General features: G+C 35.8%; 1 protein-coding gene across 1 annotated transcript in view; it reads left to right on the top strand.

Annotated features, from left to right (window-relative positions):
* The window catches only part of ANO2 (anoctamin 2), a 190,937-nt gene that overhangs the window by 5,448 nt on the left and 161,325 nt on the right, over positions 1 to 24,164 (top strand). The gene's annotated exons all lie outside the window — the stretch shown is intronic.

Here is a 24,164-nt window from a genome sequence, read left to right as displayed (position 1 = left end):
ACAGGCTGTGGAGCAGAGCCTAGCCTGCCTTTACTCCTGCCCTGGTTTACACGTTATGTGTAGGACATCCTTGATCTATTTTATGGTGAGTTTAAGGAGCCTATCCTGACGATACCCCGTTACTGTCAGAGTAGTTGATACTATCAGAGTAGTTCAGAGCTGAATGTCCCTTGATCAAATGCTGCCGCTGCAGCTTTGAATTCATATCTTCAGAAGTAAATTATATGAGCTGCTTTATACATGTCTAAAATACGGAGTGAGGCCAAGAAGAAGATGGAGAGGATTGCTTAGTTCTTCTTATGTGAAAAATACTTGGTTATTTAATGTACTGTTGAGTAGAAATTTTGATCTTACTCCAGTGGAAAACATATTTCTTTATCTAAATGTCCTTATGGCTTGTGGTAAACACATTTTTCTTGAAAAAATGAAGTGTTTACATTTCAATATTGTTACAATGAAGAAAAGCTATTTTAAGTAATTTCTTGGAATACAAAGTGTTGTCAGGACATTTCATATTTCATTTTCAGTCTGAATCCTAACTTCTTTCCAGCTATGCATAAGTTTTGTGTCATTTTCTTCATTCCATGTATAAAACAAACAGCTTTTACATTGCAACAGAAGAAGTTGAAGAAGAAGAACTCCCAGGCTTTACTGTGCTTATTCTCACCATATGTGTGTGGTACTGCAAAGTGCTATAATCATATCTGCTGCAAGTTTTGGCTACATTACTTAACTGTCACTATATAAAGAGTCTGCAGCCCATTGGTGAACTGAGCATGGGGAAAATCCCTTGCTGTTGCATTGAGCTCTGTGCTATCTCTTTGACTGTCTTTCTGAAAACCATAGATATTTCTATCTGTTGAAGGAAAGTCCTTGTTGGGTTCTAGCTTTAGGTGCTTTATGTTGTTTTTGACATTTTATGGCTTCTTTCTAGAGATGTTGAGCACTTGTAGTTCATATTGCTTTCAGTGCAACCAGTAAACACTTCCAAAATGCGCACAGGTTGCATCTGAAAATTTGAGACTAGCTGACTTAGCATAGCAAGAGCACATTAAATCACTGGCAGGAATAAAAAGGAATAGAAAGGCCTTTTGACTCTTACTGTCTTCCTTGTTCTGTTTGCTGAGTTGCAGGTGGCTTTGGGTTGTATTTCACTGTATAGCCAGGCTGGGCCATCCTTGTACTGAATGGAAAAAAAGTGATCTCAGATCCTGATTCTTTTGTATTAAGCATTGGTGTTCAGGTTCAATACTGCTAACACATGACTGTCTTACTGCAATATTTTTTTGTAACCAGATTGCATAAATCCCATGAGAACAGCTGTTTTTGGAGACTTTTTTTCAGTTCTAAATTTCATCAGAGCCTAACAACTCTAGCAGGAGCTTTGGATTTGATTATTTGACCCTTATCTTACTCAAAGTTCAGTTGCATTCAAATTCTGGCTTGAATCCCTTCCAGGTGATGATGTTTACTCTTAAATAACACAAAAGTAATAAATGATGTCATAAAGATCTGATCGAGAAGAATCTTTTTAGTCACAGTTTTCTTTTTGAAGAGAAAAAGCTTTTTGTAAATGAACTGGAAAGTTCCAAGGAAATTATTTGTTGAGCATTTTTATCATGGGTAAAAAATTTTTAATTTTGAAAATTAGAAAAAGTTCAATTCCTTCACTTTTCTATTCCTGTATGTGTATGTCTGTAGCCCACGCATCCATACAGACACAAAATCTGTCTAATCAAAAGGGGAAGCTTTTTCCCTCTGGGATCTCCAGAGAATCTAGAAGGGACTATGCATGATCCTTTTTAGTTTTCTGTCCAAGGCATATGGCTTTTAGTTCTTTTTCTGTGTCAGTACGGCTTTTACATGAAGCAGCAGTAATAGAAAGAGATGTGGCAAAAGGGGAATCTGCTGTATCATCTCTGCACTATCCTTTCTAGGTGACCTACAGATGAAAAAAATAATCTTTTATAGGGCCTGTGCAGATATGGTTCTTGTTAACCCCACTGCTTGAACAGAAGAATAAAATGGATCAGACCACTGTCCTTTTTTACTGATACTGTGGAAATCATGAAGGATATATTTAATGAGAAATATACAGTTTATTCTGATTTAGCAGATGCAGAATTTAATGATTTAGCATTAAATTAAAGGCCACTTCAAATGGCCTCTGATCTTGTGGTTGGAAGAAAGATTAATCTGTGTCTCTGAATAGCCCTACTTTGTGAAGACTAAAAGATCAGTTAGCCTAAAGGAACTAAGCACAGCATGTTTTGCATTGGGTTAGTCAATCTGCTAACCTCAAAGGAGATTCTTCCAGCTTTTATAGGCTAAAATTATTTAGATGTCAGAAAGTACATCTCTAGGAACACAGGATAGCATCACAACAATCTAACAAACTATTTCTAAAAGTATCCTTTTGAAAAACTGGTATTTCCCAGGATGACATATTTGTGAACATGTGATGGTTTTGTTTTTAAATGCCGAATAACTACAGACTGATACTAATCTCATTTATATTGTCAGTTTGTTGGGTAAAAGAATAGAAGCAAACAGATGAATGAAGATGTGTAATTTACATGTGGAGAGGGAAGTATTAATCTTTTTTTACATTATGTGAAAATAGGTAGGATTACAGCCTGTCTCTGTATCAACTCAGTTATTATTAAATCAATTAAGCAATTTGTGTCTAGTTTTCAACTTCCTTATAATTTTCTGTCAATCATTATTGTTGTTTTCTCCAAAGAAAGGTTTTCTTCTGCCTCTTAATATAGCCTTTGTTGTTGTTGTCTGTGTTAAACTGAATTAATATTTTGCATGTACAAGGCAAAGTGCACAGTGAAGTCAATTGGCACGTAAATGTGTTAAATCTTCTCTCCATCTAATGTGACATTGCGTACACATAATGATGGGCCACACTAATGAGATGTGACAACCTTCTCACCATCTTCCATATTAAAGTCATACCTGATTCATAGCCTCTATTTATGTGATATAACAGATACTGCCACCATTAACTTTCAGTCTTTGTGTGTTGTTGGAAACCACAAGTGGCAGATCCAGTCCAAGGAACTCTTTGGTTGATAATCTTATCTTCAAACAAAAATGTTTGAGTGGTCCAGGATAGCCTGTTCCCAGAAAAAAACAGTTGAGTTAGCATAATTTAGGGCTATGTGGAATTGATATTTGGTGGAAATAATAGAGCAGAAAAGGAAATTTGCTATTCATATGATCATAGAATCATAGAATACGTTGGGTTGGAAGGGACCGTAAAGATCATTTAATTCCAATCCCCATGTCATGGGCAGGGACACCTTCCACCAGACCAGGTTGCCCAAAGCCCCAGCCAGCCTGACCTTGAGCACTTCCAGGGATGGGAACATCCACAACTTCTCTGGGAAACCTATTTCAGTGACTCACAACACTCATAGGAAAGAATTCCTTCCCAATATCTAATTTAAATCTATCTATTTTTAGTTTAAAGCAATTTCTTCTTGTCCTTTCACTCCAGTCCCTGACAAAGAGTCCCTCCCCAGTTTTTCCGTAGGCCCCCCTTTAGGTACTGGAAGGCGCAATGAGGTCTCTCCAGAGCCTTCTTTTCTTCAGGCTAAACAACACCAACTCCTTCAGCCTGTCTTCACAGGAGAGGTGTTCCAGCCCCTTTGTGGCACTCCTGTGGACTTCTTCTAATAGGTCCATATCCTTGTTGAGCTGGGGGCCCCAGAGCTGAATGCAGTGCTGTAGGTGTAGTCTAATAGGAGCAGAGTAGAGGGAGAGAATTACCTCCCTTGCCCTGCTGGCCACTCTTCTTTTTATGCAGCTCAGGATACAGTTGGTTTTCTGGGCTACAAGCATACATTGATGGCTCATGTTAAGCTTCTTGTCTTCCAGCGACCTCAGGTCCTTCTCACAAGGTTGACTTTCTATCCATTTTCCAATCAGCCTGTATTTGTGCTTGGGATTGCCTTGGCCCAGATGTAGGATCTTGCACCTGGCCTTGTTAAACTTCATGATGTTCGCACAGGCCCACCTCTCAAGCCTATCCAGATCCCTCTGGATGTCATCCCTTCCCTCCAGCAAGTCAATCACATGACACAGCTTGGTGTCACTGGCAAACTCAATCCCCCTGTGCAAATCACCAGCAAAAGTGTTAATGCTGGTCCCAATACCAACTCCTGAGAAACACTGATCTCCACTTGGGCATTGAGCCATTGACCACAACTCTATGAGCGTGACCATCCAGCCAATTCCTTATCCGCTGAGTGGTCTGCTCATCAAATCCATGTTTCTCCAACTTAGAGACAAAGATATCATGCAGGACAGTATCAAATGCTTTGCACAAATCCAGGTAGATGATGTCAGTTGCTCTTCCCTTATCCTTCAGTGCTGTAATCCCATCATAGAAGGCCACCAGATTTGTCATGCAGGATCTGCCCTTAGTAAAGCCATGTTGGCTCTCACCAATCACCTCTTTTTTTTCCATGTGCCTTAGCATGTTTTCCAGGAGAATCTGCTCCATGATCGTGCTGGTCACAGAGGTGAGACTGACTGGCCTGTAGTTCCCTGGGTCTTACTGTTTTCCTTTAATAGAAATGCTTCTCCTTTTGCAATCAGTGGGAACTTCACTGGACAGCCACAACTTCTCAAATATAATGTGCAGTGGCAAAACAACTTCATTTGCCATTTTCCTCAGGATCTTTGGATGAATTTCATCGGGTCCCATGGACTTGTGCACCTTTAGGTTCTTCAGAAGGTCTTGAACCTGATCTCTTCCAGTGGACAGTTCATCATTGTCCTAGTCCCTGGCTTTGATATCTGGGGCCCACAGTGTGTGGCTGGAGCTATTGCCAGAGAAGACTGAGGCAATAAATAAATAAATCAAATCTGCTGCAGAAGTATAGCAGCAAATAACTACTGTTTTACATACTTGGCTATGAGTAAAAATAATCACAGAATCACAGAATTTCTAGGTTGGAAGAGACCTCAAGATCATCGAGTCCAACCTCTGACCTAACACTAGCAGTCCCCACTAAACCATATCCCTAAGCTCTACATCTAAATGTTTGTATCTGTGACAGGTCTGTTTGATAGTACAAATTTAAATAAAAAATCTTGTGTTAACTTCCTGCATGAGTCTGTGGAATTAACTAGCTTGTATTTCACAGTATTACATTAGTGTCTAAGATAGACCCCACTAATAGATATCCTGTAAACACTTAATGCTAATCTGCATAGTGTTTGCAGGATTTGCTTCCTCTCCTTCAAAAGTAAAATACAATTAAAAGTACAGTAAAATTCTTTATCCAAGATGTTTGTGATAGATTCCAAATTCTTTGACATGTTTTTGTAAACTGCAGAGGAAGGTTAGCAGGTCACATTTACCCATGTGAATTAGCTGCCACAGACATGAGAGTCATCTCCAGATAAACTCTAGTTAACACCCAATGACACAAACCAAAATCTACATTAGGTACGCAAAGAATAGCGTAAAGATAGGGCCACCTTAAGAGTACCCCCAAATACTGGAGTGTAATAAACTGCAGCACTATTATTTTTCCTTTGTTTGGGTGAAGTTTTTTTTTTTTTTTTTTCTCTTTAATAAAACTATAAAAACATGCCTTGGAATATTAAGTAGAAAAATTAAGTCATGATCATCATCATGAGTAGTGCTCTTGTCAACAGCACCACCTAAGTGCATACACTAAGGATCTTAAGGAAGTGTAGTGCAGCCAGCATCTTTTAACAAGATACCCTCGTTTTGAACTACAGTACTTCAAAAATTCAAGTTAGATGAGCTTCTTGAAGGGTAATTTACACTTGGTTTTAAAATTGTCATTGTTTTCTTGTTAAAAGATATTTTAATCTCATAAATGTTATTTAGAAAAGTACATTTCATTTTCAGTGTGTTCAAAAATGATCCACTTTGTCAGAATGCCAAGGTATGTCTCTGGTGTCTTCTCATTCTTCTCCTATTATGCTTTTGCCATACATAATTGTGACTGAATACAGTATATGTTGCATTTGCAGTCATTAAAGATGTTCCATAGTAGGTGAAACAAAACAATAACGTTCCAAAGGAAGGAAAGAAAAAGAAAAAATAGAAAGGAAGAAGAAAAAGAATGAAAATGAAAAAAAAGGGAAGAAAAAGAATGAAAATGAAAAAAAAGGGAAGAAAAAGAATGAAAATGAAAAAAAGGGAAAGAAAAAGAAATTAAGCACCAAACTTGCGTGCAATGGAATTTATTGCCCTTCCAGAGAATCAAAGTGGAATATTTGGGGGTGTTCTTAAGAAGGTCCTATCCTTACGGTATTTCTGTAATTAATACAGATAAATAAATAAAAAATAAATAAATAAAGCATAAATAAACTTTATTCATAGAGGTATTGCTTAATTTAGTTGTAATTACAAAAATGTTCTCTCTTTTTGAAATCTGTCAATATGATTTGCAGATAATCCCAAGAAAAGTATTTGATGCTCATAGCACATCTGAGAAATCTATCAGGCATCTAATATGAATGTTATAGCTGTCTCCAAAATGTACATTCATCTAAAGTGCTGAGGACAGCTACATAGTAGCTTACATTAATTTATAAGAGAATAGAGAAATTTGATGAATCAAGGATGTTTATCTGTGTTAATGAACACTTCCTGAAGCTAATGAGATGGCATGCAGAGTAACATAGCATTGGTAGCAGACAGGGATCCTTTGTACTCTAGGACTTTGTATTCATGTACAGCACTCTGAACAAGGGAATGGCAATGTTTCTTTGGGGGCCTATTCATGTCCCCATTATATAAATATTTGATGGCTATTTTTCAACTTCTCTAGTTACAGAAGCATTAATTAGCTAAAACATGTTCAGCTCCTGTATGTTACTTATATGGGGCTGAAATGTAATACATAGCTATTATAAAATTAAAATTGAACAGGTGAGGCAAGGTTTGCAGTGACAGTGAAGTGGACATGATGAAAATATCAGCAAGATGATTAACTATTTAAGGGGAAATTTTATCTCAACTTTAGAGAGGATTTTGGAGTAGCCTCATGGGAATGGAGTGTGGTCCAATCAGTATTAAAATAATGATCGGTGATAACAGCTGGTTAGGTAGAATGACCGTATTGTGAAAGCTGAGAAATTTGCATTATGAGTGCTGTTTTTTAATGATTTTATAGTGAATAAAAAGACAGATTAATAGGCAGATAGACTCACTCTGTGTATTTTAATTAGTATCCAGACACTTAATGCTCAGCTATTACGTACATTAGTCAAAATTGTTTCCAAGGCATTTAGAGAAAATTGAGGGGATGCACAAAAATGGGTTTATACATTATCAATTATTTTTATGAAGCTCTTGGGCCAGCAGTGATAAATCTTGTCTATCATCTACAGGTTCAGAAATTGAGGTACTAATATTTTGGATGGTACTAATTTGAGGTACTAATTTTGGATGATTGTAGATTTGGGGTGTACAATTTGATATTTACAGTGGGATCTGGGCAAGAAGCAACTGTACTTTACACATATTTATCTTTATAGAATTCTATTTCTACCAGACTTGCCTGGTTGAAATGACAATAACCTCCAGAAGTTGTATTCCCTTTTCACAAAGTGTACTATGTTGAGCTCTGTCACCTGCTAGAGGAGCTGCTTCCGTTCCTACAAACTGCTAGATTGAGAAGACACAGAAAAGACTCATGCATCTCTGTTAGGGCATAGCAGGGAGAAAACATGACACTTGTAGGAAAGGGGACAAAAAGTAACAAAAGCAGCTGCTTGGCTTGCTCACAGGTGGAGCCATGAAAACATTTTTTAATTGTCAGTAGTTTATGTTAGTTGTTTGTGGCAGAAATTTTAATCTGTAAATTAAATCCATGGAGACAACTGGAAGAGAAGTACAGGAAGCCCTGAGGGATACTCCATTACACTGATGATGCTGCAGTAACTAGAGAGCTTGTGAAAGAGATTTGGAGGTTGAAGTAGTGATAATTTCTGTATGCTATTTAGACTAGTGCAGATTGAATAGCAATTTCCCAAAAAGAAAGTAGCAAAATATGAGATAGCTTGGGGATATGGGTCCTTGGTTTGTTGTTTTTCTGACCTCTTGAAGGACAGAAAGCATGCTACTGTTGATTGGGATGAGGAAGCAGCTTCCACAGTTGGATGAGGACATCCCCAACTGCAATACATGCTGCTCAATGTATCTCAACATGTTCTTTGGCAGAAGAAGAAATCTTGAATTTTGGAGATTCAGTAGTAGGGGAAATGGGCCTTCTTCTATTTTGCTGTCCTCAGGCAACTGCTTACGCTGTCTGTAGTAACAAACAGCCCTACAGAATTTCTGGTACCAAGTGAGTGATCACTTCTGCATGGTTGCTGATTGACTAGCTGCCATATGATTCTTATTATTTAGAGGCATTTCTTCTTAGTCCTGTTTTCATACTTCAAGTGAAGGAGACCAGGGGGGTCTTACACAACTCCTTTGCATGAGTGAGAGACACAGAATTTACATGGGGCTGGATACAGCACTGTAGGTTTTGATATGTTGTTATTATAAATATATGCATTAATGTTTTTATAAAATACCAAAGATAAGAAGGAGACTTATTGTTCTTCCCTCATGTTTGTTTGTTTGTTTATTTTTTGCCCGGTATTAAAAGATTAAAGGGCAGTCTATGTCTGAAAATTCTGTGTCTCAGAGACCAAAACAGAGAAGAAAAACATGGACAGCAAGAAGGAATAAATTTATTTTGCTTATGTTATTGTAAAAAATAGGGAAAAGGGTATGTTCTTGAGTTTCTCTATGAAAGCTGAGAATTGGGTTCATCTTCCAGTGAACAGAGACTACATTCTCCTCCAGAGCAAAGTAAACCAGAGCAGAGTTGCCATGACTTCTTACAGCACTGCAAGATTATCAGTTTCAAGTGTAGTAGTAAATGCTTTCTTAGAAAGTGGATCTCATGATCTCTGCTACTTCTGTTGTGGCCTCTAATGCAACTGGCTATGGAAATGCTGTCATTTTCCAAAGTTTCTTCTGGATACATAGTAAACATCAGCCCAGATTTTGTTGTTATTGTTGTTGTTTGTTTGTTTTTCCTCTAAACTCAAAAACCAGAGCAAAACCCAGTCTGTTTGTATGACAGTGACAAGCTATATTCTTGAATGGTTTAGCTAGGGTCTGGGAAGAAAAGAGGTTAGAAATGAAAACTGGAATGTCACAAAGGGAAAGTAAAAAAATCTGCAGGAATATGAAAAGGAAAACCTAAAACAAACAAATGTAAACCCTCAACCAACCAACTAGACAACCAATCAGCCAAAGGCATAGTAGCACTTGTGAAAAGGAAGTGCCATAAAGCAGTATTCACTATCTTCAGCCATCTTGGAGCTGGGAATGGATTCCAGCAGAGAAAATGCTGGGAGGCATCTTAATGTTGAAATGAGTCTTTGAAGAAAGGCAGGTATGTCTTACAGGAAAACAAACAAACAAACAAAAAAAGCCACAGTTGTAAGGGTGAGGTGCGAGGGGATGGAATTCACTATCCTCAAGCAGATCCAGGGAAAAATAATATAAAAATGAGTCATGCTTGAGGAATTATTATTATTTTTTTTAATCTATTTTGGACACCCTTAAGTCTTTTTGCTTTACTGATGACTCTAATGACTGTGTCATTCTGCCCAAATTTAAGCTATTAAAAGGTCTGATACTCATGACATTATGACTAGACAGGTGAACTTATTTCTCAAGGAAGAGAGCCACTATAGGGAAGGAATTATTCCATTCCAGATGTACAACTAGACCTTTTTATGGTGTGTACATTTTGAAGTGCCTCCCTTTCATATATAATATAACACTTGAAAACTGGATTTATTTCAACCTGTTAAGCCTAAAGGAGAAGAAAAGTCATTTTCACTTTCAGAAAGAGGGGAAACCACTTGTACCCAGTGGCAAGGATTGTTTTGTACCAGAAAAGAAAACATGGGTATTTGAGTTCATTCTTTGTACTAATATAAACAAGCCTAATTCCTCAGTGTCACATGGTTTAATGGTGTTGCAAAGCAACTTTTTTGTCAAGCTTCTATGCAGCTAAACCAAAGTGATTGCAGTGCCAAGATAGAGGAGTACAATGGAACTGAAATCAACTCTTAGAAAGCAGAATGTCTCCTTCAACATGAACAGTTTCTGAAATGTTTTCTAGACCTAGGTTCTAGGTAGGTGCTGAGCTCCATGTACTCAAATGTAGCTTGTGTGGATGAGCACAGACTTAGTGGAGGGGAACTCTCAAAGAGACAAAAATTACTTAACTACCCAAATTGTTGTGAGACAACAAGAATCTGAAGCAATATATGTATATATATAATACATGTATGGTATATATATATAAACATATTTAGTACAGAATATATAGTATTAAATATAGATTATTTTATATAATACTATAGTATACAGTATATATAGTAATATACTGTCATAATTATATTAATATCACATTTTACATGATACAATAATTCTTAGGAAAAAAATATTTTAAAATTTTTAAAAATAGAAATATCTCCTTTCTATAACATGTAATATATTGTACATAAAATATAATTTCTAAAATGCATAATATATTACAATATATAAAAATATAGTATCTAAAATATAACAGAATATATATCATAAAATGCATATATTATGTATTTTGAATATTTATATATATATTATATAATAGCATAGATAATGTATGCTATGATAAATTATAGTCTTTATATATCTTATGTATTTGAATAAAGATATAAAAATAATGTACATTTTTATATATAGACAGAAATAAGTATATTTTTATATTTTATATAAAATATCTCACAGAATCACAGAATGATTGAGGTTGGAAGGGACCTCCAGAGATCTTCAAGTCCATCTTTCCTGCTCAAGCAGGGTCACCTAGAGCATGTTACACAGGATTGCATCCAGGCAGGCTTTGAATATCTCCAAAGAAGGAGACTCCACAAGTTTACTTTTATATAAATTTACTTTTAAAAATAGTTTCAAGAGACTGTGTTTTCAGTCTGCTAGGAGCTACACTTATGGTTTTTGTTTTTAAATACAAATAGAAAAAAATAAAAATGCTGTCATAATTCATAGCTGCCATGATGGTATCTATGTGGTTATAATGTGATGAGTTCAGATAATTGCTCACAGTTCCTCCCTTGCCTCTACGATGACCCAGCAGGTCTATGCAGATGAAGGGCCCTTGTGTTTTTCTAAGAACCAAGGTCACTGCTCTTTCTCCAGAATAATCTGGTCTCCAAGGGTATGCACTGTTGCAGAAACTGTCCCTCAGAGGGATTTAGCATAATAACCCTTTAACATACCCCAGACGAGGAATTTTGGAAAGGAAAAGACTTTCAACTACAGGTTAACCAGTCTGAGATTCTGTGTATAAACTACGGTTTTGCTAATGCTTATGTTCTTAAAAAAAGAAAACTGTGATACATAAGCCATATATAATGTTATAATTACATTGCTTGCAGCTAGGAGTTACTTTGCTATTAATTGTGAATTCTTATAAATCTTAGAACAAGAGAGATTGTTCAAAAATGTGTCACATATTTGTTTCTGTTGTTCCAACTTGGGAATTACTTTTGCATAAATCAAGCAACTGGGAATAAAATTTTAGCAGGATAACATGAGGCAGCACAATACCCATTAAAGTTAATTGAGTTAGACTTTTAAATCTCCATGCACAGCATGGAAAATTTACCCTTTAGGGGTGAGTTATCTTCTTGATTCACATGGATGATGACTCTGTGAACACTAGTGAGTCTCCCTTAAGTATATGTGCTCATAGTGATTGGCCAATCAAAGTTATGTAAGAGCTAGATGCAGATTCCTGTGCAGTTATTTCAGGTTAGCATTGATATAACAGTGATCGTAGCACCTGAAACAAAACAGTTAGACAAAAATATTTGTTTTGAAGGGGTGTATGGACCTTATTAGTTTTTTTATGGAGGATCATTTTATTTTTTAATTGTTTTTATTTTTATTTTTGTTTGTTTGTTTTATATATGAATACATGTATGCTTGCTTTAGAGCTATACTCAAGCTCTCTCATCTAGGAAGTAATTAATTAGTGAATGCCTTCTTCTTCCTTCAATTCCTTGATCTCTGTAATCATTTTAGATTATTACTGAACTCACTAGAATGATTGAGACCTATTCTTCGTGTACACTGGAATTTTGTAAGAAGTCTAGTGGTAAAGCAATGGAACAAAGGGTATTTGACAGGGAATGATCTCCTTGTAGGTAGGTAAAAATGAAACTACAAAGACTAATACTCCTTCTTATCTTTGGAAAGAGCAGCCTTTCTAGGGAGAACATAAAGACACCACTAAGAAGTATTCTCCTGAAAATGTGGAGGTGGCCATTACTTTCAATAGGTTAGTACTGACAGTGAGCACACTAGAAGAAGACCATCATTTTTCTCCTCCAGAGGAGCTTGGTAAACAATATATCAACAATATATCTTGTTCTAAGATTTATAAGAATCTAAGAAATACAGAGTAAATTCAAAGTCTTGCAAATGCTTGAGCTCCAAGCTGGCACTTCAAAAGTGCTAGTTCTAACAACAGTTATTTTCTTCTAGTCCCTTCCAAATGGGAAGAAAGCATATCCCTGCCTTATATCCCATCCCTATGCTCAGGAGATTTCTCCAGATCACTTAAAGTCCAGACTCTGCTCCCATTGATACTGTCCATAAGATGTGAAGGACTATTGATCTTTCATAATTCTTTGAAGCAAAGTTTTAATTCTAGGGTAGGTTCTAGAGGACATTTGTTTGTTTGTTTGTTTGTTTGTTTGTTTGTTTTTTGTGTGTGATTCTTTATATCACTTTCTTACCTTTCTCATCTGCCATTATCCTTACTTATCTGCAAGTGGTAATGGCTGTTTTGAAAACTGTTGGCATTCATGCTCTTTTTTCAGCCCTTAGATTCCATACATTTTGCAGACTTTTAATAATCATTATTTGCCTGTTTCTTAACATTGGCATGTGTTAAGCTGCCACAGAACCCTTTTAGGAAGTCAAGACAAAGTAATATCCTAAGGATCATGTCCCTCTTGAAGGTCATTGGGAGGCTACTGCATTACTTAATTGTTCACACTCTGCATAGTGGGACATAGGAAAATTTATATGATAGTCTTTGTTGTGAAGACATAATTTCAGGCTTTTGCAGGACATGTCAATACACACTGGCAAGCCTACTTGGTTGTCACTGGTCTCTGTGAGTTCACTGGATGACGTTTACTCTGTATGTCCAATGACACTGCTCAGCTTTCACAGGTCAATGCATGCTAACTGCTTCACCTCAACAGCACTTGACCTGCTCATCTATTTCTGGCCTCTGTGTTTCTGTGTCTTCACATCAGTCTTCCATAGGACCACTTGCCTATTCACCACAGGTCACTGACTTGTGCAGGATTTTCCATTTTTGCTCACATATCATCAGCTGCCATTTCATGTTTATATCTTATACCTGTATCAATCCTGCCATTCCTCAGTATGACTACATATCTTTAATTGGTCTATACGAAGGCAATCCTTCATCCTTTCCTCCTGCTCCTCAGTTATGATCAGCCACAGGCCTATGTGAAGACCTAATGTCCAAAGCATCTGCTGATCCATGTACATGAGAACTTCGTATGTCATGACATCTTGCTTATCTCTGAAGACTTCTGTACAAAGTTTTGTGTACTCTCTTGTTTTTTGCTCTCTCTTGTTTTAAAATAATGTTGTCCTTAAGAAATGGAATGACAGGGACTCGAGAGTTATCTCCTGTATGTGAACCATTCCTGGAATTTCTGTCCTTTTTGTGCCCCAAAGTACTTGTTGTAGCAGTCATTTGTACCAAGTGAATGGTTTGTGGGGGCATGAAGACTGGCTGCTAGGCTGAAAAGCCAGCAGGATTCATACCTATGTCTTTTTTTTTTTTTCCCATGTCACAATCTAAAACTGCTGTCAAATATCAGGCTTTTAAAAGGAGTATAACTTAAAGTAAATATTACTCATATGTTGCTAATTACACTAGGATAGGAAAAGCAATTTAATATAACATAATAGATATTTTGGTTCTGAAGCTATTGGTGGGGACTGTCCTTGCCCTCCCAGGCAAATTGGACTCATCAAAGTTCTGGTTACCAGTTTCATTTCCTTGTGGTTGAAATGTGTTCTTCAAAAGGACAGAAAAGTAGAGGTGTAAGTAGAGGCCAGAGAATTAAGTGATGCTGACTCTTTTCACTGGCAAATGGATTTTCAAGTACATTAGTGCAATAATGCTAAGGGAAATGAGAATGCCAAACAGAAAGTCGTCTCTTAGCAGCATGCCTGTATTAATATTTATAGTTAATTCTCACAAGTGAAAGCTCTCTGTGCAGGTGTGCTTTTTACATCTTCTGTTTTTCATTATATTTTTCTTTTTCCTGCACACATCCTCTGCAATTCTTCAGCTTTTCTTCCTGCTCAACAAATTTCTGTTTTAATTCCTGCCTGCAACAACTCTCCTAGTTATAGACTGTTATTTATGAACGATATATCTCCAGTTATTAATCATAAATAAAATACAAAATATATAATACAAATATATAGTTATTAAATACTTCTTGCCAATCTGTTTTGTTCAGTTGATGGCAAAAGATGCACTACTGTAAACTTACTATTACTTTTTTTTGGAACAAGCTGAGTTTGAAAATTATGTCGTGATCAGACATTGAGGTATGCCTGTTCACTACAGGCAGGCACAGTGTTCTAGAATGAGATTTAAATGGAAATTGTATTTATGTTCCATCAAAAGTATTTGGGAATTCATGCCAATTCAGTGATTAATTTGAAGAAGAAAAAAAAATGTTTTGGAAAAACAAACTGTTTGCTTTATCCTTTTTTATTATTGTTATTATTGTTGTTGTTATTATTATTATTATTATTATTATTATTATTATTTTAATACTGCATTTCTGATTTGTTTCAAAATGCTGATTTAAGAGGAGATTTGCCTAAATGTTCTTCAAAAACAGATACTTAATTTAAAAGAGGAAATAATAATGATAATAAATAATAAATTGGACAGTGAATTTGAGTCAAACAAAAGCTGATCTTTTCAATTTTGCAAGCATCCTGATGGGACAGGGTGGGCTGGTCTGTTAGGGTTTATGTGAGTCTGTACTGTTCTTTTCTGCCTTGAGTAATGTGCCTTGCACATGCCTTACACATTCCTCTGTCTTGCAGTGCTGCCAGGAGTTTCTCACTCACCGTGCTGAACCAACTGAAAATGTATCATTCTTTAAAACCAGGAGGATTTATTTTTTTGGGAGCTTATTTGGCTATAGAAACTCACTACCCAGTTACACAAATGTGACTATGGGTGAGAAGGTTTGAATGCATAGGAACTCTCCCTATAAGGTCAGAGTTTGAGCAAGGGACTCAAATTTATGTTTATATATATACATGTGTATAGCAATGTGTGTATGCATAATATGCATGTGTGTATATATATATTAATGTGTGGAGTTAAGGTGAATTAAGGTACTTCTTAGTCTTTTAGTGTTACATAAACTATTGTAAGTATGTGTGTTTGTACTTTTGGTCAAAAGGAAACATTTCAATTACTTTTGTTTTGTTTTTCTGTAAACCATCTCTATAAATATTTGAAAACAGCTAACACATGTTGCAAATACTTATTTAACACTCTTTGTTGAAATGAAATTTAAGATAGTTCTAAAGTCGTAATATCTGATTAGGAGGTCATTTGTGTATGTGTGAATGTTCCAGTTAAAGCCTCTTCAGTCAAAACATCTGTTCAGTTATCTGTGATTAATGTGTGATTTTTTTGGCAAAAGCCCTGCTCAATATTTTTAATAGTCAATACCAAACTTAAAATTATATTTTTAATGTTGTAACATCACGTGCAAAAATTATGTAACCAGATCTGGGTCTGTGTGGTTATTGCTATTATACTACTGCTGCGGTGTACAGCAGATGAGAATACAGTGTTTTCTGAGTAAACACAGAACAAAAAGATGTATCCTCAAAAAGATGAGTAACGAAATAGAATAGAGTAGCCAAGATAAATTGCAGCGGGAGTACAAAGAAATGGTGCTATATGCTATATATACTCTCAAACTTGTGTAAATGAAATCTGAGTCTGACCAAAGAACACAGCTGAAGATATTATAAAACATTTAAATTACCCTTGACCACAAATACAAAATTTGTGTAATGTAGTGCTAGTAAGGAGATGTAGTAATGGAATGCAAATTTGTATATTGTTTCTACAGTAAGTCAAAATATACAATTAATTTATTGACATATCTGGTCATTTCTTATTGCTTTCCAATTATAGCTCAGATTCTATTTATCTATTTATCTATTTATCTATTTATTTATTTATTTATTTATTTTAGAGTGGTGGGAGAGTGGGAGAGCAGTTTGGTTTTTTTTCTGCTCACAATTTTTCAGAATAACTCAGAGTCTCCGGTCTTGGAATATTCTCCCTACTGTATGCCAAGAACAAAAACCATCTTCTGATCCGTATTAAAAAAAATAGGTTTGTTGATGCCCCCCAACAAATAGACATCGGTTTTACTTGAGAAAGATGTGCTTACTGAAGACTGCCAAAAAGGATATATATATATCCTTATATATATATATAATACTTATATATATATATATGTAAAAGTTAATTTTTTTTCTCCGTACTGTTATATCTTTTCTGATAAACTTAGATTCAGTGACATCACTTGATGCAAGATCACCTCTAAACTGTTCTTGTATGTTAATATTTACCCAGGGATGCCAGATGTGAGGACACTGTAGCAAATTCTCTGTTATGAAATCACGTCCTGAGCATCTTTCTCAAGCTCACTGAAGGTTCTTAGCAGAACACCTTACTGAGAAAATTGAAATTTGATGTAACATTTTTTTTTTTAATTAATTAATTAATTTATTTTTTTGCTAGAGGAAGAAATTCCTGTATGTTCAGTTTGTGAATGCTCTTAAAGTACCCACTTAAAGTACCCTCTTAAGATGCAAACTTTAGTGTGTGAATCTATCAGGACTTTAAAAATGATGGTTAGATTATGTAGCCCCCAATAACACAGTATAAAGAGATAGTATAAAGAAATTCATTTATGTTTCATTGGTTTCAGAATGCTTAGCATTCATGAATAGCTATCCTGATGTATAGAAGCAAATATACATGTATGTAAGAGTAAATGCATCACAGGACACTTCTAAAGACTTCAGGACTTGACCTACAAGAAAGATTTGGCTTGAGCATAATTAACCTCTGAACAAGAGGCAGATGTTGCAGGACTCTCCTGCTAGTAGCTGGCTTTTATTATACAAAATTTGGACATTTTGTTGCTGAACATATCTTCCCATTATTAAGTCACAGATTAACATAGTGTACAAAACTTTGTTAATTAGGCTCCCTTTTCTGGATTTTTAACATTTATCATAAAATAATACTTGATAATACTATTCTGTGTGGCAGAAATATGAGAACAGTATCACATTTGCAGACAAGTTTATTTTCTGAGAATTATAATAGAAATCAATACTCAATTTCCATTTACAACTATTTGATGACTTTTTTGTTGTGGTGGTGGTGGTGTTTTTGTTTGTTTGTCTGCTTGTTGGTTTCTTTTTCTTTTTTTTTTTTTTTTCTCTGTCTTCTCTCTCTCTTTTTTTTTTTTTTTTTTTTTTTCCCCCTTTACCAGTCAGATGATTGGTCAAATAAGCAAACTAGCTGATGGATAATCCTCCTTCAATTTTTGTAGTTAAAAATGAAAAAATTGGAACCTGTAAATCTTGACTGGCTGCCATTTTCCCTCCTCTCCCCTTTTCAAAACCGTTGATAATTCTACAGAGGTCACTGGAAAGTGCCATCTAATTAACATTTCTAGAAATCTAATATTGTCCATTTAGTGGTTGGTTTTAACAGTGATCATCATGCCCCTTGCGGGAAGATTTCATCTCCAGGTTAGGTATGATGTTAGCTGAGACAGCTGCTTAGAGTTCCAGAAATAGTACAATACTGCACTTTCCATCTATGAACAAGGTATTTCTTGGATGCCAATTTCCAGACTGTTTGCCAAGCTTCTTAAGTCAGGCTCAGCTGCAATGTTTCAAGCAATTATTTTTCTTTGCTTTATTATTTGCCCAGATTCTGCTGCTGCTGCCTTCTAATCATCTTCAGAACCTGGAAGTTTCCAGCAGAGCTTATCAGCTTGGGTTCTACAATTCATCTGTAACATGACAGTGCCTCACTGCTTGGAAACTGCTTCCCTAGGAAGTCCTCAAATGCAAGGAACCAGTCCCTGAGGCAGTGTGGCTTTATTATACATGTACCTCTGCTGATGCTGAGCAGTTGGAAATGCAGTCTGGTCCCTTGCATTATGTGTGTTTAACTGAAGAAGAGATGTTTCTACCTGTGTTTAGATGTCTCACTGAAGGAGTGCAAGAAATGCCACTGTAATCTTTGCAATCTTTGTTCTGCCTCACACTTATGCATCTAGGCACCACTAACCACAGTCAAGTACTACAGTTGGCAGATGGGATGGACTCCCTAAAATATACGTGCTTAAAATAAATTTAAATTGTAACATTGTCATCATATAAAAGTTTTTTTATACATGTGTTGTGATTTTTGAGTGTGAAAATGTAGTAAAGAGAGATATAGTAACATTTTCCAGCACTCACTTTCCCAATTTAAAATTAATTTCCATGCTTTCTAATAAGCAATAACCCACAGTTCCTTGTGGCCTTCAAAACAATTCTCATGTCTTGATGTATCTTGAGTCATCAAATCTGAAATATCTTTGGAACCAGCTTGAGGTTTAAAAGACAAATAGCTTTCAGAAGCAGGTGTGGAGTATACTGTTCTCCAGACCTGCTCCTATTTACTCCTGCTGATAGCTACCAAGACCAGAACAATTTCCCTTGTGCTATGCAGAAAGAGAAGTGTTTTTTCTCAAGTAACCAGAGTATTTGGATGCATATCAAAACAGCGTCATCAGCTTTTCTTTGGTTGGTTGGTAAAGAGTAAAATATTTCTGGCCCTTAATTCTCAGTGATAAAATACTTTAAAAACATTATCCTTGTGTTAAATTTAGTCTGGATTTGTTCTCCCTTCAGTCAGTGTTTGCAGATTCTGAATTAATTTGCATCTTTTTCCCTTGGTAGTAAACCTGAATAAGTCCATACTCGAGGGTGTTTGATTGTTAGGTCATAACCTTTGGTCATTCCCATCTAAATAGCCATTAACTATGTGCCTGTACCAAATTACATCATCAGATAGCTTAGCCTGATAGTCTCATTAAAATATCAGAAGGAAGACAATTGAAAGTGTATCATAATCTGTATTATTTATTATAAACCAATCACCAGATTGTAGCGTAACCTGAAGATATAAGAACCATTTAGTGGAGAGATTGTGAGCTAACAACAGCTCTTGAATCTCCATTACTCTGTAGACTTAATGCATTGCAGGGTGTGCTGTGATAGAGAACCCAAATATGATGTGAATACCTACCAAGACACCTTCACCCATAAAGTTCCTCTCCACCACTAAACAGAGAGCTATTTACCACCCTGTTATTACCTGGCATTCAGGTGATCCCTGTGACTAAAGTGAGTTATAGTGGCCTCTACTCTGTCCAAGGGTGAAGCAGTCAGATTGCTTACTGTATTTGTTTTATCTATGCAGTTAATTGAAGAAGAGCTGATAGTAGGAAGTAGAAGATTGGGTACTAGGGAGAAAGAGAGGCCTAAAATCCTTCCTATTATCTGTGGTTTATTATAAAATTATTATAAAATAACCATATTTTTTGAGACTGAGTGCAGTACACTAACAGTTGCAATATGAAAATGTTTAGAAAAGAATAGGAACAGGACAACTTCTTATGATATTTTACTCTATAATGTTCTCACGATTACAGATACTTTCACTTTGCGTAATTTTCCCCACTTGATGTACTTTGTTTATCTAGTAACCTTCAGTGGAACTCTCTTCCAATGTCTAGTCCAGTTTTTCCTTGGAAACTCATCCAGGTTTTACACCAACAGTCTTTTGTCAAGACTGTGGGTACTACCCACTGCATGAATGTCTATGTTCATTTGTTTATTTTGAATTTGGCCCCCACTAGTTTAGCCTGGTTTTGTCTGATGCCCTTCAGTTCTTGCCCAGAAAGAGGCAGTATGCAGTCCATTGCCCCCTCTCCTTACCACGTGATTTTATAGACTTTTGTGATGCCTTCCTTAAGGTTCCTCTTTTCCAGAATGAAGGGTCACAGTCTACCAGTGATTCCTATTTAGTTGTCGTAGCAAGGTTTTTCTGGGGATTTTTGCTCTCTTTTGTAGTCTAATGTATCCCCTTGAAGATGAACAAATGAGCTCTGTGCTCAACATACTCATAGTCATGTCATTTTTGATGCTACTGTACAGTGCAAACTCTGAAAAACTTCAATGAATTTCCTCAGTGGTGAAGGAACTCTGGCTCCCCACTGCTTCCCGTTTAACCAATTATTCACCCATTCCAGGACCTGCTGCCTTGTACAGTCTCCACATTATGTTACTGTGCAGTGCTTCCTCCCCTTCTCTCCCAGTTTACACTGAAGTTGTCTAGGGAGGTTTTGAATTCCCTGACTGCATACAAGCCTACTTGACCACTTTGATTACTGTCATCTTAATCCCCTATCACTCAAGCCTCTGCAAATACAGCCAACATTCCTTTTACTGCTACTGATTATTGTTGAGAGATCGTCGTGGGTGATACTATCCTGGGAAGTCTTGTAGTGTATGACTAGAAGAACATAAGGCAACATAAGTAAGGTAAATACTTTGTACAAGCATTACTTTTAACACTTTTAAAGTAAAATAAACCCTCCCAAAATTTAGTCCAATGAATGAAATAAAGTCAACTAACTAACTAACTAACTAAATTAAATCCTCCCTTTCCTAGATTATTTGTTAATATCCCAGAAAAAATATTGAATGATGAAGCAATATTTAATGTGCCATTTCTCTAGTTTTCAGTTATCTGGAGTTATGCCTGTTATGTGGTCTAAAGATTGACTTCCATGCTCTTGCTGATTCATCTGGAAAAATTGTTTAGGAGTATAAATCTCTGTGAAGATCAGTATGTCTTATTCTTTCAATGGGAATTACATTTTGCCCTCTTAATGTTAACTCTTTGGCCTCAGTAATTTTGTTGATTTTATTATTGATAATCTAGTTTGGTATGATGTATTTTACAGAATATTGGCTTATTTACTAGCTAATTTGGCACTAAATGTAGCCAGGCCAGCTGACTATGTGTTTTTCCATTGACACTGCCAAAATACAGGAGGTGGTAGAGTAGACACATTCCTCCCTTCCTCTGAGAAAGTCTGATTTGGGTGTTCTTATTTTTATTTTATTTTTTTTCACTTTTGCATTTTATTATTATTTCTGGTATTCTTCAGTCTCAGAAGATGTATTTAATTTGTGATATGTTTTTGCAGCAAGAAATTTGATCCTATGACAGGGGGGAAATTTGCTAATAAAGTTATTCTGAATAAATATGGAAGATTTTGCTTCACTTGTTGAGTCACATTTTTCTTACTGTGGTAATTATTAGCCTTGGATAAATAGATGGAAAATAATGAGGAAAATGCATCAATTGTAAAATTCAAAATGTGCATTCAGCTACTTTCAGAAAGAATTAAAAATGAACAACAACCCTGAGATATTTGTTACCTAATGCTAGGTAGGTTCTGCATTGAGTGCTGCAGTAATGTAGAGTCCTGTGCCTTTTTTTTTTTTTTTTTCTATTTGTCAAAGTTAACAATCTATTCTACATTTGTGCTTGAATTTCTAGCAGCTCATTTTTGTTCTGTACTGTACCATTAAATATTTCCATCTTCTTCAGGGGAAGCATGCTTGTGTTTTTAGACTTCCTGTATCATCTTCCACTCAGAGACACTATCTGTCTGCAGATGAGTTGGAAAAATTTGGTTCAAAAAGTAGCAATGCCATGAAGAAACATTGCAAAGGAAATGCAAAGTCAAGTGTTTCATTCCATGGTTATTTATCTAAGGAATTAATGTTATATAGTTTCATTTAAAGTCTTTGGCCAGAGCTTTCATTCCAAGGCGTTCTGTTCTTTGCTTATACATACTAGTGTGTTCTTTAACTGTTTATGTTCAGAGAGGGGAGTAAGAGAGTAAAATAAACAGGACATTAACACTGACATTGGTAGAAATGAAGAAGGAGAAAGGCTGACTGTCAAATGTTTAAATTATTGCAGATTTGCTTAAGTTGAAATTTAGATTTGAACAAGTCTGCTTAACATATTGTTGAACAGCTAAAAATAAACCAAACCATGTAAACTAAGTAGCATTTACCTTTGCCATTAGTGAACGAGACTGTGCTTTACACTTGTGTTGTGTGTAACTCGTGTGTCAAGAGTGAGACAACTTGTGTCACTTCTAATTATTTGTAATGTAGTTGCAGGAGAATTGGCAGTCATTACTGAGGGTTCCATCATTCTATGTGATATAAAGCAACACAGTAAGGTAGATCTATGCTACAGAGAAATTAAAATAGAAAAGGAGGAACTTGGCAAAAGGTAAAAGAACTACGCTTTTTGAGGGAAAATTATAAGATACATATACACTCTCATTTGATAACTGTATTATTTGAGCATCTCAAAACCTCTAACATATTTATCTTTACAAATTTCATTTGATATAGGGGAATTCCATTATCTTCATTTAGCCAGTGACAGAAAGAATGTAAATTATTTGCCTATAATCATATAGATAGCATGAGTAGGGAAGTGCTCCAGACTGACATCTTAATGTTATTATGTCAAGACATTCTAGGTCTTGACATCTCACACTGACACTACCTTTCCTTTTGATAATATAACCGACACACACTTTGATATTTATATTTTATATAAACTGTTTTTATATCTTGGATATAAAAGAGTAGCACCAGCAAAATGCCAATCCCTGTGCAGACAGAGATTCAATACACTTGGCATAAAACATAGATGTTTTCACAGTCACTGCATGAATCTGGCAATGCAGTGTCATTCTACCATGTGCTACCCATGCAGGGGATCAGCAGTTTAGTATTTGGCTCAGATTTTTTAAAATGTATGTGATCTGTGATAATGACACGAATCTGAGCTTTATTTGCATTGTTACACATCAGTGCTATATGCCTCAGTTTCCAGTGTTATCATGAGACTAGATACTGATTTTGAACAATTACATTTGCAGACATGACTGACCTAGGTGATGGAATAAATGGGAAGATGATTACTCTTACTGAGCTACTGGGACCCGAGTTTTTCCCCGTCTATAAACTGTTTCACTGTTGCTTTTGTAGTGTGGCTGGTATTACCAATGTCAGCAAAATATGTCTGATTATATTAAATGAAGCCATTAGAAACTTGCTGTCTGTATGTATCTGGTATTTTTCTGTCTACTTAAGAATCACAGAAGGATAAAATGTTTAAGGCTCAGGTGGTTTGTCTTTTTAACAAGGAAGTTTACATTCTTCAGGTTTTATAATCTATACATTTTAACTTCATATATATATATATATTTAATCATAAGAAAGATTAGCAGTTCCCTTGGATTCCTTTAGATAGTAGTTTATCACTTCTGTTCAGCTTCTTTCTACCCACCAGTATTTCTCTTTTCTTCTTAATAAGATACACAACAGAAATCTATTTCTTTGGTCAAGTACTTTAAAATAACTTTTTTTCCTTTAATATGTTTGTTGTGTATAGCTATATTCCTTTAATATAGGATAAATGACGAGTGATTTCATGATGAGGAAATCATATGAAGCACTAAGTAAAATGTAGCATTCAACAATTAATTTTAATGTAAAAAAAGTTGCTACTAGCAATGTTAACATTGCAAAAAAGCCTGTAACTTTATGAGAGTGTACTTATTACTCTTGCACTTTTTGTTGTCTGAATTGTGGCTGACATACAATGCCTTTAGAGTACAGTGCTTTAGCTCATATTGGAAGTCTAAAAAAACTGTGGAGAATGCTTCACCCCCAGGTGATATGTCTGACACATGGCAAATGGATTTTCTGAATGAGGTGAGGTGGTAGTCAAAAGTAACCTGAC

The sequence above is a fragment of the Aythya marila genome (genome assembly GCF_965140915.1).
Source record: "Aythya marila genome assembly, chromosome: 1".
NCBI lineage: Eukaryota > Metazoa > Chordata > Aves > Anseriformes > Anatidae > Aythya > Aythya marila.
This window is presented reverse-complemented; position numbering and strand designations above follow the sequence as displayed.